Source organism: Marmota marmota, unplaced genomic scaffold (genome assembly GCF_001458135.2).
Source record: "Marmota marmota marmota unplaced genomic scaffold, marMar, whole genome shotgun sequence".
Classification (NCBI taxonomy): domain Eukaryota; kingdom Metazoa; phylum Chordata; class Mammalia; order Rodentia; family Sciuridae; genus Marmota; species Marmota marmota.
The window spans coordinates 479,078-495,722 of record NW_025999946.1 but is presented as its reverse complement, the minus strand read 5'-3'; the positions used below and the strand labels follow the sequence as shown (position 1 = coordinate 495,722).

The 16,645-nt window shown below is 57.6% G+C and overlaps 1 protein-coding gene across 3 annotated transcripts in view; it reads left to right on the top strand.

The window, feature by feature from the left end:
* The window catches only part of Zmiz1 (zinc finger MIZ-type containing 1), a 199,552-nt gene that overhangs the window by 57,434 nt on the left and 125,473 nt on the right, over positions 1 to 16,645 (top strand). For all 3 annotated transcript variants that reach the window (XM_015504587.2, XM_015504588.2, XM_015504586.2), the window contains exon 5: positions 5,379 to 5,459. The gene's annotated coding sequence lies outside the window, so the exon portion shown is untranslated. The remainder of the gene's footprint in view (positions 1 to 5,378; positions 5,460 to 16,645) is intronic.

Below are 16,645 nucleotides of genomic sequence, written 5' to 3'. Positions count from 1 at the left end.
TCAGCTCTGCCACCTATAGTGCTGTCTTCAGCCCCAGCCTCTTCCCTACCAAACCTCTGGGCCTGTGCCCCGGAGTGCTGCCCTCTCACCCAAAGACTCTGCCCAAGAGAATGATGTCCTCAAGTCCCCATTTTACCCCTAGGCCGATCTGGGTACACCTGCCAGCCTTCTATCCCCACACCCCTGCTGGAACCCTCTGCCCATCCCCGTCTCCCCACCTCACCCTAGATGGTGGGACACCTTAGGGAGGCTGTGTCGCATGACCCTTTGCCCTGCCCCCACCCGCCACTCCTTTTCCTCTGGCAGATAGTAGCAGCCATTTGTTATTAAAAGAAGGAAATGGATGATTGAATGAATGAATAAGTGAACAAAGAACTCCTGGAAGTCACTTTGCAGCCCCATCTTGAAAAGGAGAGAACCTAAGCAGGAGATAGGTTAGATCCTTCCTTCCCTGACTTGCACTCTGGGTCCCCAGCAGAGCCAGAGTGTGGCCCCATGTTTGCATAGAGTGTCTTGGGTCATGAGCTTTGCACACATGGAGGTGTCTGTGAGGGTTCAGAAGCAGATGTTGCTATCTCCCAATGTCCAGAGCCACCAGGCCTGGCATTGCCACCTCTCCAGCAAGTCAGCCAAATGCTGCCTGTCTGCTCCTCCCACAGGTCCTTGCAAACTTTCCAGCAAGAGAGAGGAAGGCTGCAGAGCCAGGGGCCTGCTGAGCGGCAGGGCAGGGCCGGGCTGGGCTTCCCTGGGCTGGGTGCGGCTGACTGTAGAACAGTTCTCAGGGGAAGTGAAGACAGACAGGGTTACTGACCCAGGGCACCTCGTGACTCTAAGGCAGCCCTGCCCAGGAGTTTCCCTGGACCCCAACTACCTGCTTGCCAAGTCTGTCTTTCTTATCTGCTCTTTGAAGCCAAATGTAGTGATTGCTCTGTGGTAAAATGATTCAGAGGATGTCCAGCCCTCCCCAGAGCACTCACGGCTCCCCAAACCCCTGGGCTGGACTCCGCCATGCCTGGAATGAGGACAGGGTCGCTGTCTCATGGCTGAAGGGATCACCCGGCACCCGGAGGAGAGAAACACCATCAGGATGTTCTGGACATTCAGGGAGGGGAAGGTCACTTGAGGGACTCTCAGGGAAAGCAATGTGGAAGAGGTGGTCCTTTGGATATCGAAAGATGGACAGGGCTCTGAGGGAAGCCACGGCGCCACGGAGATGCATGGTTGGGGGTGCCTTATGGGCTGAGGCCACTGGCTTCTGCCTCTTTATAACGTGTGGCCTTTGGGCTCTGCTGGGCATTTTCTTTTCTGTAAAGTGGGACCCTCCTTCTCCCTAATGATGGGGTTGTGCCAAGGTGGCGCAGTACAGCCCTCGCTGGTAGGCAGAGGATCTGCCCTGTTGTTGGCAAGCTGATTCGCTCTGTGTGTGTGTGTGTGTGTGTGTGTGTGTGTGTGTAGAAGGAGAGAGGAACTCTGAACCAAGGCTCTCATGTGGCATCAGCATAGCCCCTGCCCCAACCCCCACCCTGGGCAGCCCAGGCCTGGCCAGCTGTGGTGTGCTGACCGGTGCCCCAGCAAGCGCCAGCACCCACGGCTCTCCAAGAGTAGTCTGAGATTCCTGGAGTCGGTGAGTGGCCAAGGGATGACCGAAAGCTGCCTGCCCTGTGTCTAGCAGGCCTGGGTCTCCACCGAGGCCCAGGAGCCCAGTCCGGCTCTTCTCCTGGGTCTGGATCCCCAGCCCCCAACTTGGTGAGGTCAGGGAACATGTATTCCAGGAATGCAGGAGGCGGGCGGCTGGCCCCTTTGGATGGGTTTGGATAACCATGGGGGTAAATATTTGCCTTGCTGCTGGAGCCAGCTCTGGCCACCAAGGGAGGGCAGTCCCTAGGGTCATGTCAGGGGATGCACCTCCAGGTGGGTCTTCAAACTAAGGAAAGCCTTACCCTCTGGAGAATGTGTGGGGACAGTGGAGGGGCTCCCGGCCCTGGCCACAAGACATGCAGCCATTGGGTCCCTCTGTGAAGTGGAAACAGCTGGCCAGTCTAGCCCAGGGATGGAGGGTCAGTGTGGCAGAGCTGCTTCAGATAGGCTCAGCCGTGGGAGTGGCAGTTGGACCAGGATTGGTAGACCCCCCTAGGGAAGGTGGTTCTGATGTCCACGTGGCTGTTTATGACCTTGAGCAATTAGTTACTCACTTCCTTACATTTCCACAGTCCCCATCCCCCCACTCTTCCTGAATGGCCCCTGTGTCTGCGCAGCCCACAACCGCAGGGCACAAGGTACACAGGGAATGAGAAGAAAGAGTGACCAGAGCAAGGGAGTGGCTAAGGAGCTGAGCCCTGAACTCTAGGCTCTGGAGCACCATTGTCTCTGCCCAAAGGACTACCCTGGAGCCATCTGACCCCTCCCCCTGTAATGGTCCGGAGCTTTCTTAAGGTGGAGGAGCTGGAGGAGAGATGGATCTCCATCTGGAAAGGAGGTGGGGTGTCTGAGAGGCTGAGCCACTTGCTTGAGGTCACCTAGCAATAAAGAGCAGAATAGGGGTCCAGACTCAGCTGTACCCACCCTTGCCCCCTGGCCTCACCACACTGGCCAGGGCCAAGGCTCCGGCCCAGAATGTGGGCTTACCCAGGTGTCATCACCCCAAGCCTGCACCCAGTTCCTCCTAAGGGACTCTCGGAGAGGGTGGAGAGGGGAAGGCAGGTGGTGGGGGAGCTCATCTTAGTCCCGAGATAGTCCCTACCCTTCAGTGACCTCTGCCTTGTCCAGGATCTAGCCTGGTCACTCCTTGGGCATGACACCTCCTGCCTTGGAACCTCACTCAGGATCCTGTTCTGCAAAATGGGCATCTGTCCTGCCTGCCCTTCTCCCAGGGACTTCAGACACCCACAGCCGCCTCCTCCTCCACCAGGGTCCCCCTGCCCAGTGAGAGTCCTGAGCAAAAGGCACCCATGAAACCCCCTCTGGACATTGGGGCCCAAGGGATGCCCACAACTCATCGTGGTCCCTGAGGCTGAGGCTGCACCTCTCCGTGGCTCAGAGGCCCTTAATTTAGGAAGAGAACAGCACCTTCCAGACCCGTGGTGTTTACCCTCTAGGCTGCTCTGGGGGACACACAGCATCTGCCCCCTTCTCCCCCTGGTCTGGCTAGGTGGCCAAGCCCACCCAGGTTGTGAGTCTCAGTGGAGAGCATCCGCAGGGCTGTGGGTGGGAGCACTCTATTACCTCCGTGTCTGGGCTCCTGAGCGTCCCCTTCCCTGGGGTGAGGGCCACCAGGGCCCCCAGGCTCTGAGCAGGTCTGCTGAACAGCTCCCAGGGCTGACAGGAGGAACAGAGCAGGGGCCGGGACAGAGCGCTCACCCACCTCTCCATGGTTCCCACAGGCTCCTTGTTGACGATGTGACCTTAACAAGGCAGAGTCTCTGGGCTCACTTGCCCGTTCTACCTCACGCCAGTTCTCTGAGGGTTAAAGGAAATATCTCAGGCATAACCCACAACACAGACTCCATAATGTGAATCTCTTACTCCTGACTTTTCCAGATGGGAGGTCCAGTGCAGGCCCGCAGTCCCTGACCAGGGCCTGCGGTTCGAATCCTCTACTATCACTGTGTGACTTGGGACAGGTTCCTTCCCCTCTCTGGTCTCACCTGCCCCACACCAAGGGACTGGAGCTGCAGGGGGCAGTGAGGCCCATGTGTGTGTGTACCAGGAGCTGGAGAACCCTGAGTGGACAGGGGTGGGCATTGTTCCTTGAGGCCTGGACCAGGTTCACTGAGTAAGCGACGGCTTTCCAACTCTGGCTTCTCTCAGCTGCCGGAATGATGATCTTCTCTTTGTCAGCCACTCTGCTGGCCAGCTCGCCTTCGGGGACGCTGAGGTGGGGGAGGTGGGGGAGGCAGGAGACTGATTCCTGCCCCAGCCAGTGACTTGCTGTGTGACCATGGACCCTCTCTGGGCCTTGGTCTCCTCCTCTGTGAAATGGGAGAATTGGGGCCATGGAGTCCAAGAGTTATTTGAGTTCTTGACCCTGGGGCTTGAGGACCCAGTGCCCCATGGAGCCCAATGCTGACCCCTGTGAAGTAGTCCATGCCTTAGCTGGTGTGTGGCGGGTGCTGTGCCCTGTGTTACCTTAGACCATCTATGCATCTCTCTGGGAGGACCCTAATCCCCTCCATAGTTGAGGCAACTGATGCAGAGAGGTTTAGGATATGTCCCAACCACACACCCGGTAAGAGGGTAAATCCCGGGTTGGAACTAATGGTTTTTATCACTGAGTCCAAGCCTCAAACCCCAGACCTTGAAACCAGGGCCTCCTATGTTTCCCTGTGAGCCTCTCTTACTGGACATGGCAGGGGACTCAGGTCTGAGGCCTCCACCTGGCCCCGTGGCCTGTGTAGAATCCAGAGTGCTATGGCCCCTGCATGGCCTCTCCTGCTGCTAGCCATGGCTTCCCTCTGAGACACGCAGCTTTGCAGGCCCACAGTCAGCGAGCCAGGCACTTTCCCAGGGGGACTCAGATTCAGGGCTCTGCCTCCCACTGATGCCCACCAGCCAGGCCTCTGGGTCTCACTGTCCTGGGTTCCTACGGGGTGGTGGGAGTGGGTGGCATGTTGGTGGAGCATTCAGGGGTGGGCCAACTGGACACCCTCCCAATAAGCCCAGGCTACCAGCAGGTCCTGCAGCTTCTCCCCACTTCCTGTGTCCTGAGCCATCTAGGGCCATGCCCCTTAGATGCTCAGACCCTCCTGTGGCTTCCCTCTACCGTCTCTGTGATGGCTCTGCCTCCCCATCTCCATTCACACCACCTCTCCCCCCATTCTCTGTATCCCTCCCACTCTCCAGTTCTCCACTGACCCAGGCTTCCTGCTCCTATCTCAGACTCTTCAAATATACTGTTCCCTCTCCCTGGAATGCTGTTCCCTGTAGCTTGGCCTGCTTCTCCCTGACTCATCCTCAAATTCACTTCCTTAAAGAGACCACCCTGTATTTTGCTGGGTGGCCCCTGCATTTGTTCTTCCTGGCAGGCATGACTTTGAATCGTTTTATCCCCTGCTCACTGTCTGAGTCCCCACGAGGCTGGGGACCACAATCACAGCACCCAGTGCTCATTAAATCTGTGTTGAGTGAATGAGTGACGTCACCCTGTCTCCCTGGATCCTCCCACAACCTTGAGAGAGAGACTGGGAGTCCATCTGGACCCATGAGGAAGCTGGAAGGAGGGAGCCTGGGAGCGTGTCCAGGTCATGCTCCTTCAAGTTCCCGTTTGTCAGAGGGGGCTGATGGGGCTTTCCTGGCCATGAACTTCCTGTAGGCAACAGCTCTTGCAGCATGGTGAGTGCCCAGACCCTGGCACTGGACCCTGACCACCCCTCTCATTGCAGGAGGATGGAGCTGGAGTGAAGTGGAAGGGCTGCCAGCTGCTGACCAGCACGTGGGACACTAGTGACTTGCAGATCACAGAGGTAGGCCTGCAGCCTAGCTGTCCTGATTGGAGGACAGGTGCTGGCACCTTTGGGGACTTCAGCCCTCGTGGGTGGGATTGGGTGCTGGCGATCTTTGCTGGAATATCATCGTGCCATTGTGAGTGGGGCCCTGGACCCGGCGTCCCAGGGTCTCTTGTCCTGGCTGTGTCTCCATGACTAGGGGATGGAGTGGGGGTGCCTGGGGAGAAGGGCAGACCTGGCATCCCCAGTCTCTGTCCCTGTGTACACTGCTCTGAACCTCCTGGGGCTGGGGCCCCCCCATGGAGAAACGAGGCAGCCACTCAGGAGGCCTGGGCGGCAAGGTGGCATGTGCCCTAGCACAGGTGCCCACCTGAACAGGCCAAAGGGGGCGCTGAAAATCCCGAGTCTAGCACTTGTCCACACTGTGATCCTGGATGGTTACCCCGCACCTCGGGTTACCCATCTGTCTGATGGGGAGGGGAGCCCCCACTGTCATGGTGAGGGAAAAATCACACTGCGCAGAATGTTTTCAAGGATGCAGGGACCCTCTCTCCTCCCCACAGCCTCCCCATCCCCTTCCCCCTGAGGACCCACCAACACCAGGATAGACATGCACTGATCACCTTGCTGATGAGGGGCTTGGGGTCCCTCAGGGGGCTCCTGAGAGTGGCTGAGCCTCCAAATAGGACTTAGGACCTGGTCATCATCATGTCTCATCACAGGGTGGCATTTCAGGGTTGATCACCGTTGGCCCTACGTCCAGGGGCAACCTGTTCGATCCCTGTTTACTCTGCAGCTCTCAACCCAGTGTGGAGACCCCTTCACAGACATGCTTCCTTGGCCAGAATGCTTTATCCCAAGGTGTCATGACCCCAGGGATCAGTGTGGGAAAGCAAGTAGCTCTGCTGTGACATGTAGGTTTCACTTGCTGCCCTCAGCTTCTCCGAGGAGCCTGGTGTTCACAGTGGACCCCAGGCAGGGCAGAGCCAGCTGGGCTCGGGCTCTGGAACCAGCGAGGCGGGCTTCATCCCCTTCCTGCTGCAGGAATCCTCGCTCCCTGCTCCTCAGCTCTCTGCTCTTGGGCAGGTTCCTTCTCTGCGGTTAGAGCCAGTTTCCCACCTGAAAACGCACTGTTTACGACACACTGTAGACGGCGCTGCTCCGAGGCCGCAGAGAAGCTGTGAATCCTTTCCAACATTACAGTCCTGTGAGCTTCGTCCCAGGCACTCTGCTCCCCACAAGAGTCCCTCGAGGAGGTTTGTTTAATGCCTCATTCTCTAGAGGCTTGGTGTGGTGAAGGGACCCCTAGAGCTGTAAGTGGGGAGTGGGGATTTGAACCGCAGTCCGTGGGAGCTAACCGGCTCTCGTGGCTCTAGAGAGGTGGGGCCACAGTTGCCTGGCCCAGTCCTTCCAGCTGGCTGCTCTCTGGAGCCAGGGGTGGCCCCCACTGCAGATGGCAACTCCCCTCCCCCTTGGGGACTGCTGGCAATCCAGCACAGCCAGGGGAACCCACTGCTAATTGTCAGGTAACCTTTAAAATTCTCCTTCACGGTGGGTTCTCTTTTCGGATGTTTTTCAAGGTAATTCATTCCCTTTCCAGAAATTGCCAGTGGCAGAGCATTAGGCAGCTGGTAATTAATCATAGGAGCGGCTTCGAGTATTATTCTTTAAAAAAAGAAAAAGAAAAGAAAACAAAGAGAAGAAGGCTTGATGGGAAAAGAAAACCACTCCAAGGCAAGGTGGTAATCAATACTTCTGGCTGGGGTTGGGGGTGGCAGATGGGCAGCCTTCTCCATTTTGTCCCAGGGTTGGTAGATGGTCAGTGCCCACAGCAGCATGAGGTTCTGCTCTTGACCATGAGCTCCTTGCGTGACTCTGAGAAGTTGCTGCCTCTCTCTGGACTCAACTTTGCCATCTGTAAAATGGGTGAAGGGTGAGCCACAGACTAGAGAAGCATATTAACAATTACCCTGGAGCCGTGCACACTGCTGATATTTTAATGAGTGCATAGATGGTTATCTGGGTCTCTGAGGAAGTGGTAAAGGCTACAGCTCTGTTATAATGTGGAGCAACCGCCAGGTTTGATGGGCCAGTGGTGTCACTTTCCAAACTAAGGAGGAAAGGACAGTCAGGCCCACTGGCCAGGAGAGCTCGGACCACACAGTGGCAACCCTACTGTTTCCTTGGCTTCTTCAAATGCAACTTTGCAGGAGTCTGAGCTGTCTGGAGATTTGTTTTGTTTTGTTTTAAGATTCCTCTTGGGGAATAGTGAGTTCTCCAAGGGCACAAGCTGGAGTTGGGGTTGCTCAGGGCATCCAGAGGGCAGATAAGGGGCACGGAGCATCCCTGAGTGCCAGGGCAAACATGAAGCTCCCTAGGACAGATGCCAGAGAGTCTAGAATGGCAGGGGGAAGTCCCTCCCTCCCAAGCTCTTTCCCCGAGGCCCCCAGGGAGGGCTGCAGGGGGCACTGTCCATGCAGGACACTGATACTGTCCTCCCTCCTTTGACTGGCCCCACTGCATGGGCACCAGGGCACTGAAGAGCATCAGGGGAAAGACCCAGGCTCCTTAACCAGGGGGTTCTCCGGCTGGGACTAGAGAGGGGGAGGGGGGGGACAGAGGGCCCTTGTCTGGGAGTAGGGGCCTCAGACTTGGGCTCAGTGTGCCCTCCCCAATTCCCTTTTCCTCCCTAGAATCTGGGCCACAGTCTTTAGGAGGGAGGCGCAGCTGGGGCATGTTTTCCAAGCCCTCCCCTTGAAGCCCCCTCAGCTGCCTGGGAGCCAGGGGTGGGCCTGACAAAGCCCAGCTTCCCCTTAGGAACTTCTCCCTCTGCCTCTACTGCTGGGCTCCGGTCCTCCGCCCAGACACCCAGGAGGGACACCGTGGCCCTAGTGGGAACTAGAGTAGGCGCTGAACTTGAACTTCAGCTGTGTGAGCACATGTGCGCTGGGGTGAAAAGGTGTGAGGGTGAGGGTGTGGTGTTTCAGGGCCATGTACAAGGTCATGTGAATAAGCCCGAGTGGTTCAGGGACAGGGAAACCCCCAGGTCTGTCGAGACTACGCCTAGGCAGCGCCTCATTAAGACCCTCACACCAACTCCGTACTCAGACTGGCTGGTGGGCCCATGACGAGGGTCAGCATGGGGGTAAAGGTGGACTCCCAAGGGACCCCAGAGGAGATAGCATCCAGGCCTGAGTGTGCCGGCCTCCCTCCCACAGCGGACAGAACAGGCTTTGGGTGTCTCTAGGGTGGAGCCTGGATGGGCCCAGCAAGTGTCCGTGGGTGGGCCGGGTCTTCTAGGGGAGTCCTCCCAGCAGCCAGGCCCAACCTGGCCCTGTGGCTTCTGTCTGGGCCTCGCGCCGCAGGCGGTGCTGTGTGTGTGTGTGTGTGTGTGTGTGTGCACACGCGCGCGCGCCTGGGCTCTCCTGGGTGCAGAGCCATGGTCCTGCCTCTCCCTGCTGTCTGCCTCCTGTTCCTCTCTGGCTGTCCTGCCCAGCAGCCCCCGTCTGCTGCTCCCTCCTCAGCACGGCCCCCTCTCTCTGGAATGCCTCCCTGAGCCCCAGGGCCTCCCACCTCTGCTGCCCTTTCCCTCAGATCCTCTCCTTGCCAGGCAGCCCGGTGGCAGGTCTGCTGTGTGTCACGCCCTCTGTCGTCTCCGGCATTGAGACCTCCCGGGCTCCCAACTCTGCAACACGCCGCTGCCTCCCTCGCTCCCTCCCTCCCTGCACTTTGGAGGTGTCCCAGGCAGCTCCCCACACCCCCGGGCCTTCAGAGCAGTGCTCTGTGTGTGGCCAGGTGGTGGGGGCACCAGGTGGCTCTGTCCCCTCCCTGGGGATCTTGACCTGCTCTTCAGGCCACTCGGGGTGGAGATGGATCTCGCAGCTCTGAGCGCAGGCCCAGAGCCCACCCACCCCAGGGCTGCGCACCTCTCAGGAAACAGAGGGGGCAGTGCCCACCAGCAGGGGCCGTTGGAAAGCTGGCGTTCCCCTGCAGCATTAATGAAATCCCTGCTATAATTAGCAGTGAGGTGTGCAGGAGCTGGCCGCCTGGCGGGAGCCTGTGTATGCTCATGAATAAATAAATTGTCCTCTCCCGAGGGAAGAGGGAAATGGACGGTGGGCTCCCAGGGAAACGCCTGCCTGGGGGTTCTCAGTCACCCGGACGCCCTCTGAGGAGCTCTCTCCATCCCAGTCCCTGGTCAGCATCTTCCTGGAAGTGCCCACTATGTGCCCGGCCACTCAGCCTAGTATGGGAAGTTGCCACCATCTGGCCACCGCCTCCATTCCCAGCCACATCGCATGCCAGCCTCCACCAGTGTCCTGGGGTTGCAGGGACCCTGCCCACCTGCTGCACTCCACAGCCCTCCCGCCCCCTGCAACCTCCCGCCTGCCGCGGGCTCTCCCCTTCCCACCTCTGCCCCTGGGGTCCCTGAGCACCTGCTCCCTCCCATTCTCTCCTCTACTCCAGGCCCTTCCTCCTGGCGCTTTTGGAGCCCTTGAAATTACGCATGGGGTGGGCCGCTGTGTTGTTTCTTATTGACCACGTATTGGGGTGATGATATATTGGATACGCAGGGAAGATGTTTTACATTCTATCTGCCATTCTGAGTCTTGGAAATCTGGTGTGTGTTCAACACGTATGCATCTCCTCTTTGTTCATCCACCACGGGGCCTTCCGAGTGCCTGGTAGATGGCACAGGCTGGCAGGGAACAGCTTCCTACTTTGCAGTGGGGAAACTGAGGACCGGAAGAGGGTATGTGTTGCAGAGCGCAAGCTCTCTCTGTAGGCGAGGCTGCCACTGCTCCAGCACAGAGCCAGGCACTGAGGCCATAAAGACAGACGGAGGCAGGCAGGACTGTGCCTGGACCTCACACGATTGACCCTCCCTTTGAATAGGGCTTGCAGTGAGCTGAGGCTGGCCCCCACCTCATCCCCAGTAGCCCCAGTCCAGGGCAGCCCCCGACACTGTGCCGTCCTGGCCCTCCCTCATTCCTCCCTGCTTCTAGATACCGAGCACAGAGCAGAGGAGGAGGAAGAGAATTGCCTCCCTGGAGTCTGGGGCTGACCTGCCAGCCTGAAGGGGTTCTCCAGAGATGGGGTCTCTCTGGGGGAGCGGGGTGGCAGCAGAGCAGCCCCCTTCCGGAGCCGATTTTCTTCTTTGTGGCTTGCAAACCCCCTCCGGCTGCACTTGGCCGCGGGCTCCATTTACAGCTGCCTCTCTTGTTTGCCTCTGCCCAGGCAGCGAGGCAGGGAGTCATGGAAGGTTCAGGTGCTGAGCCGTCTCCCTCCATGGGGCTGCGGCCACTCTCCCAGGGACCCTCCTCCTCCCTCCAGCTGCAGAGCTTGCGCGCACTGAGCCAAAAGCCCCCTCTTTTTCTCCGCGTGCTCTCCCATCTCCCTCAGCCCCTGCACCCGTGACCTTTCCTTTCTTCTGCTTCTTCACACCAGCTGCCTGCTGTCTGCCCCACTGGACCTAAAGGTCCTCTGAGGCTCAGGGCAGGCTCCGGGCCGCATCCTCATCTTGGTTCCTGGCGCTCCAGGGCTGGAGGGCAGCAGAAGCCTCAGCACTCAGGCTGTGTACCCTCGGCTCCCTACAGGGACGGCAGAGGTTTTATTGATGGGCTGGGTTAAGAAGGGTTCTGGGGCTTTTGTGTAGACTGTGAAAAATAGCATCAGGCACCATGAGGGGTGCACACCTGCCCTCCCCACTCCCCTCCCTGGGCACCGAGTTCTCAGTTCTGGGCTGAGGAGGCGGGAAGAGACAGTGACCTCGGTGTGATCCCTACGGGTGACCGTCCACCCTGGCTGCTAGGTGAGGTGCTCCCCAGAGAACCTTCCAGAGCCCACGGTGAGCTGACTGGTTAATGGAGAGAGGGAATCTGTGGTCTCCAAGCTTCCAGAGACTTTCCTCTCCCATCTGTCTTTCCCGATAAGTGCATCTCACCCTCTTCGGTTCCAGTTTGGAAGCAGCACATCTTGCCTCGCATCTGTTCAGGACCCTTCCTCATTTCCCTGAGGCATCTTTAGGGGCTACTTTTGGAGCCTAAAGGAGTGTCTCTGCTTCATAACCTCCGTGGAATTTTCTCCCATGGTGCCGTCTCCATCTGGCCTGGTCTAACCTGAGCTCCATCACTGGGTGGCCCTGTGAGCCCTCTCCAGCCTCAGGCCCGCTCAGACTCCCCATCTCATTCACCCATCCCTGCTCTTCTCGCTACCGGGGAGCCAGCTCTGTACCCTGCACCTCCTAGCCCCCTCCTGCCCAGTAGCTGCAGGGTGGTCAGTGATTGAGCCAGGAGGACTTTGATGACCTAGAACCTGCAAACAATCTGGAACACTTTTTCTCTGTGTGAAAGAAGCATCCTTTAGGAAGCTCAGCCCGTCCCCAGTCACAGCTCCAGGAGGGCTGACAAAGGACTTCCCATGCTGGCCGCAGCTCTTCCAGTAGTTGCTCAGACACCGTTACATCCTTATAAATTCAGGGTGGTAAAGGACACAGTAGGGCATGTGGTTATAGTGTGGGTGTAGGGACAGAGCTCTGGGTTTGAATCCCTGCTCGGCTACTTCTCAGCCGGGTGAGACTGGACAAGGTGATTTATCTTTGGCTCCCCTCTGGTTTCTCCTCTGTGAAGCCAGGAGTGGAAGAATGGAAAGCAGCCGGAGATGCCCGGGTCCGTGGCCCCTGCTCACTGTAGACTGATCCCCTTGGGGGGCTGACTCCGCCCCCAGACAGGAACATTCACTTGTGGTTGGCATCCATCAGCTCTGGTAACCAGATACTGCCCTCCTGAGAGACACGGGCCCCTCAGTCCTTTCTGAAGCTTTCAAATGGGAATCTTGGGGATGACACTTCAGGACAGAGACAGTGTCGGCCAAGCCTGCCAGCACACACAGCCCTTCTGGGCTAGCTTCTGGCTTACATGCAGATTCTTGGGCTCTCTCCTGTGGTCTAATTCTGTGGGTCTGGATCTGGACTCGGGTCTCTGAAGTTTTAACAGGTGCCCCAGATAATACCTGTGGTCAGGCCAATCTGATACGTCAGAGCCTGTAAAGGGGAGCTGGACTAGGGGCAGGGCCCTGGATGGTGACGTGACCCCACTGGCATAGGCAAGGCCTGTCCCTCCTCCTTCTCTTGAGATCTTATGGTGACCTGATGGGCCTACCCTGACGTCCCGAGGGCCAGGCTCCTGAGGTCAACTGTGGGTTTCTGCCCCACTCCTTTGGCCACAGAGCATCCGGCCTCCCACCAGCCTCAGAAACCAAGAAGCTATCCCCTGGGCATGATGTGCCATTTAATGGCCAACCTCTGGGGCCTTCCAGTGACCCTGTAGCTCATCAGGCGTCTGATGACTCCACTAAGATCCGAGAACTTTCCACAAGCCTGGCGGACCGCTCGTCTGGAGCTGGCTGAGGGGGGCAGGGTGGGGACAAGAGTGGAGCGGGGTCCTCGGACTGAACTGAACTGAAGGATGGCTCACAGAGCCCTTTCCTGTTACAGGTAAGGAAACTGAGTGGCCTTGCCAGACCACCCAGGGAGAGAGCAGGGGACACTTTGCATCTCTGGGCCCACAGTCTGGTCTCTGGGCTGCACTGTACTCCAGGTCTCCCCTCAGGCTACCTGGGATGGGCAGTCCCCCAGATGGTAGCCCTAAACTTCTGCAGCCCTGGGAAAAGACAGGGCCATGCCACGAGGGGGGCCAAGGAGCCCCCTGCTTCAGACCTGGTCCCTTCCTTGACCTGCACTCTCAGCCTAAATCAACTGACAGTGATTCAGGCCACTCCCCTCAGGCCACTCCTGGTCCCCAGGGCAGCCCATGGAGGGTGTCTAGAAATACGCCTGCAGAGGGCAGTGAGTAAGCAAGAGAAGTGAAAAGGCCCCACACTCCCTTCCCACCCCCATTGACACTCATGGCACGCAGGGTAGTCAATGCCCAGAGAAGGAAAGGCTGGTCCTGTCCTAAGGAGGCTTGTTTGAGGCTGGACCAGCCATGACAAGTGACAGAGAAGGACTTATCCCCCAGGCCTTCATCCACTCCCACCTGGGTGATGTCACGGCCTGGGGCTAAGAGTCTGTCTGGATGGTGCTGTCACCAGATGCGGGGCCAGAGCTCATCAGACACAGGCATCCTGCTGGCACAGCCTGCCCTGGGTGTGGGGCCACCGTGGGTGGCTTCATCTCTCCGGGCCAGTATCCCCAGCTGGGTGCCGGGTACAGGTCCCATTCCAGGCCTCTATACAAGTCACCCCACCTCCTTGTACTCTCCATCTGAAGGTAGCGGTATGTAGTAAGCACCTACTCTTTGTATGATTTCATGCTCGGCTCTTGGGGCCAACAAAAAAGTAGACCTGTGCCAGCCCTCGGGGAGCTCGGGGTCTGGGTCACCGTGTAAGCTCGTGCAGGAGCAGTTGGTGATACGTGGGGCCCATGGAGCCGTGTTGAGAGCACAAGAGGAGGGGCCTTGGGGGTAAGGCTTGTGGCGGGCTTCCTGGAGGAGGCCGACTAGAGCCAACTGACACTCAGGCCTCCAGGATTTCAGCTGGGCTGGGTTGGGGCCTGGATAGCATTTGTACCAGAGCATGAGTAGCCACACACCTGCTCTCTCCTGGGTAGGGAGTGACAGAGTGGCCTCCCAGACGGTGGGGAAGGACCCGTGTGGTGGAGGTGGCCGCAGATCAGGCCCAGTGCATGGTAGGCCATATGCCTGTTAAGTAACTGTTCTGTAAGTGTCGTGGGGACGAGCAGCATGTCACCGGCACTCCCTAGATGCAGACTGAACGAAGGGTACATAGCACACACCCACCTACCTATGCAGCGACTGAGGGACTGGGACAGAATGTACGTGTGAGGTCTTGGGGACAGGATGGCTCCAAGGACAGCTGATTCAGCAGAACCTAGGGTACCCTGCCTGCCAGGGCGTCCTCCAGAGATCTGCTTCACCTTCCTGAAGGCCCATTATGGCACCGGCTGAGCAGGGCACTCAGGGCCCAGCTGCAGAGTGGTAGCAACATTGAGGGCTTGTCCCAGAGACACCCACCCATCCTAGAGCCACTGGAGGTCAGAGCAGAGCCAAGCCACAGAGCTGCAAGGTGGTTACAGATAGGAGAACAGAGATGGTGACGGCTGGGTCAGCATCATGGTGCCCCATCTTGACAGCACCCAAGGAGGAAAAGACCAATCATCTCCTTTTTTTTTTTTAATATTTATTAAAAAGGCTTTTTTTAAGGTGGATACAATATCTTTATTTTTTTTTAATGTGGTGCTGAGGATCGAACCCAGTACCTCATGCATGCTAGGCGAGCACTCTACCACTGAGCTATAACCCCAGCCCAGTCATCTCCTTCTCACCAATGAGGAAACTGAGGCCGAGGGAAGTTAGGAAGGAGCTGGGGCCTCCAGGTGGCAGGAGTGGGGAAGGGAAGGCACATCCTCTGACTCCGTCTGCTCCCACCTGACCTGGGGTCTTACTATCCAATGTTCACAGTCAACGCGTGCAACGCAAGGACCCACATAGCATGTTTTTGGAAAAGAGGAGAAAGACACAAACTCTCAAGAAAATATTGTTGAATGTCTCCCGTTATCGATACCTGCACAGGCCCTTCCCATGCCTTCCCCCTCCGCGGGAGAGATGGAGGCCAGCACTGAGAGAATGGGCCTTCCCCTGAATCCGCCTTTTGTAACAGAAGTAAATTATCTGCCAGCCCTTGGTGCTGGACAGTGTGATAATTCAGGTGTTTAAATGGTAATGAGCGTGGGGCCAACCAGCGGAGGGGGCAGTGAGTCAGAGGGGGACTCAGCAGGAATGAAAGGTGCTTGATCTCAGTACGACATGATTTTCCCAAATCTGCCAGCTTCACTTGAAGAATGAGCTGATCCAAGATCCCATCATCCTGCTGCCTGAGTCTGGGTTCCCTGGAGCAGGGCCAACCTAGCTCCATCAGAGAAGCTCTGGGTTGAGGAGCTCCCTGGGAAGGGACAATGCCTGGAGAACAGTAAAGGGGCAAAGGGTCCGAGGGCACCCAGATGTCTAGGTGCCAAGACAATCTGCTATTTTGTTTCTGGGAAGGTGTTAGAGGGGGAAAGAGTTTCTCCAAGAGTAATAAGAAAAATTTTAAGAACATATCTCCATCAACAGAGAAAGAAAGAGCAAGTGACTTGCCCAAGGCCACCAAGCCAGGGTTTAAGACCTAGTGCTTGCTGTTCATCACTGTATAATACTGCCACACGGGACCATGTGAGAGTATGGGCTGTGGGTTGGGAAAATCTAAATGGTAGGTGCACTAATTAGCATTGGCTCCAGTTTCTCTATATGCATCATCTAATTTAACCTTCACAGGAGTCTGTTCAGGAAATGAGTGAACTGACGAACAGGGAAGTGAAGTAACGTGCCCGTAGGAGGTGGAGCCAGAACTTGAAAGCATGACTTTCGAGCCCGAGCCCTCAGGGGCAGAGACCCCACTGCCAACCAGGAAGAGCAGAGGAGGCTGCTTGGAGGGTACATCAGAGGCTTATCTCCAGTGGACCTGGTCTGTCACCTTCAGATCCCCCGAGCTCCCAGAGACTCTTCCTCACCCTCAGAAAACAAGAATAGAGCCTCCATACCAGGAGCTGGGAGGGCTAGACACACAGTAGGTGCCATCCCAGGTCCAGTGGATGGTCCTGTAGGAGTCAGATTGCCCAGCCAGGCGTGGGTCAGGCCCGGCCCATCAGGCAGTGGCTTGGCGCCCTTTGCTGCACCCACTGGGAGAGGATATGTTCTCAGTGTACTCTACGCGCTGAGCCAGGGTGGGGTGAGCTCCAGGGCTGCCCAGGACATGCAGCTCCCGCAGAGAGGACAGGGAAACGCTGGGACAAACAGGAAAGAGAGTGAAGCAAGACAGTGGCAGGCCAATCCCTGGCACCCATTTTTTTGCCTCCAGAATGTGAGTAGGAGGGCGGGCAGGGGACCTGGCCCACAGATGAGCTGTACCTCTGTTTTGTGGGCAGTGAGGAGCCAGCCAAGGTTTTGATCTGCAAGAGGACACTGCGCCATTTCTCACCGGCCTTTCGTTGAAACCCCGTGTCAGAGCACAGAGCCCAAATGCCTTCAGGACAGTGGCTCTGTTCCCCTGGCTGCTGACCGCAATGACTGCTCACATTGAGATTCTCCTTTGGAGCAGAGCCTTCAAAGTGTGGCCTTCAAAATCCAAACCAGAGTCTGGAGCACCCA